Source organism: Hipposideros armiger, unplaced genomic scaffold, assembly GCF_001890085.2.
Source record: "Hipposideros armiger isolate ML-2016 unplaced genomic scaffold, ASM189008v1 scaffold_6, whole genome shotgun sequence".
NCBI classification, from domain to species: Eukaryota; Metazoa; Chordata; class Mammalia; order Chiroptera; family Hipposideridae; genus Hipposideros; species Hipposideros armiger.
This window is the reverse complement of record NW_017731356.1, coordinates 6,321,454-6,323,510: the sequence shown is the minus strand read 5'-3', so window position 1 is coordinate 6,323,510 and position 2,057 is coordinate 6,321,454. Positions and strand designations below refer to the sequence as shown.

General features: G+C 40.7%; 1 pseudogene; it reads left to right on the top strand.

Annotated features, from left to right (window-relative positions):
• The first annotated feature begins 804 nt into the window (after positions 1–804).
• On the top strand, positions 805–1,575 carry LOC109385166 (40S ribosomal protein S4, X isoform-like; annotated as a pseudogene).
• The last annotated feature ends 482 nt before the right edge of the window (positions 1,576–2,057 follow it).

Here is a 2,057-nt window from a genome sequence, read left to right as displayed (position 1 = left end):
CCACACTCCTTCCTACTGGCACTGTCATTCAAAAAACAGATCTGATCACCCCAATCCAGTGGTTAAAACCCATCAAAGGTTTTAAGGGAGCTTTTAGGAGAAAGTGCCAAATTAACATGACATGCAAAGTTCTAGCCTCCCCTCTTGCCTCACAGAGCTTTTCATTCTCTATGCCACTGGACCATGTGGCACTCTCTAAGTTATCACTCAGCTGTGCCTCTCTGCCTTTGAACCAGTGGTTCTCATGCATATAATGTCACCTCTGGAATGTCCTTCCCTTTCTATGGCGCGCTTCTATTCATCTTTAAGCTCATGTGCCACTTTCTCCAGAAACTAACCCCAAATTTCTCATCTAAGAAAAGTAACTCCCAAAGTGTTCCAGTAGCTAAGAAAGGTGTTCCCCAAAGTGTTCTAGTAACCTTGTGCATATCCCAAGGACGGCAGCTATCACACAATACTGCCTCTTAATAACATGAACGTTCCAAGAGACCACATTTTATCCAGAGTCTCACAAATGCCCTGGTATAGAGAAGGTATGCCATAAAAACTTACCAAATTATAAATGAGCAAAAGGATGAATGAAAGAATAAAATTCTGGCATGTACATTATACTTGTTTTTCTGGTTATACTTTTAGACACGGATATTCTTGAGTTTGGAGAGGATCTAAATGATCAGGAATTATTTTTTTCCTTTCTACCATTTTGAGAAAACAAAGTAGATTTCAGAGCCAAGTTGAACACAGAGGAAATTTAGACAAGCTAAACAGAACTGAAGAATGCTCTTTTTTGTGGCTAGTGCAGCCATGGCTTGTGGTCCTAAGAAGCATCTGAAGTGTGTCACAGCTCCAAAGCATGGGATGCTGATACACTGACCAGTGTGTTGGCTGCTTGTCCATCTGGCAGTCCCCACAAACTGTGAGAATGTCCACCCTTCATCATTCTGACTTAAGCATGAAGGAGAGGAGGTAAACATCTGTATGCAGCAGCTCAGTAAGATTGATGGCAGGGTCCGATCTGGTATAACCTACCCTAATAGTTCATTTCCTAGATGTCATCAGCATGGACAACACTGAAGAGAATTGCTGTCTCACCTGTGACACCAAGGCTCGCTTTGCTGTTCATCATCTCACACCTGAGGAAGCCAAGTACAAGTTGTGCAAAGTGAGAACGATCTTCCGGGGCACAAAAGGAGCCCCCATCTGGTGACCCATGATGCTTACACCAACTGGTACCCTTGTCCCCTCATCAGCATGAATGACACATTCAGATTGATTTGGAAACTGGCAAGATTACCGATTTCATCAAGTTTGACACTGGTACCCTGTATGTGGTGACCAGAGGTGCTGACCTGGGAAGACGTGGTATGATCACCATCAGAGAGAGACATCCTGGTTCTTTCTATGTGGTTTGTGTGAAAGATGCCACAGGCAACGGCTTGACCACTGGGCTGTCCAAAATCTTAGTTATTGGCAAAAGCGACAAACCATGGATTTCTCTTCCCCAAGGAAAATGGACCCACCTCACCATTGCTGAGGAGAAACAAGAGACAGGCAGCCAAACAGAGCAGTGGGTGAAATGATCTCTAAGTGATGTGATTGGAAGGGTCTTCATACTTAATTAAAGACAATATGGCATAATTTAAAAATATATAAAAAGTATTGAAGAGTGGCACAAGTGATTTAAGAACTAAATATTAATTATTTATGCACTCATCATTCAAACGATTTTCTGACCCTTTGCACTGTGTACATTATACTGACCAACCCAGAGCAACTAGAATAAAAATGCCAACCATAGTTTGTAACCAATAAGCCACCTCCAGTTATCCCATATATATTGCTAATTTTCAGGATAACATTATTTTAAATTTACTTGAATACAAATAACATAAGTGATTTTCTTTAGCAGTTTTGGTTTTTAAAAAAATGTCATTAACTTGAACCAGTAAAAGGGTTTACAAATCCCCCTCAGATTTGAAATAATCTGCTTGCAGAATTTGTGACTTTTCCTCTTTTTAAATAAAAATTCCTACATATGCATTGACAGTTCAAAAAGC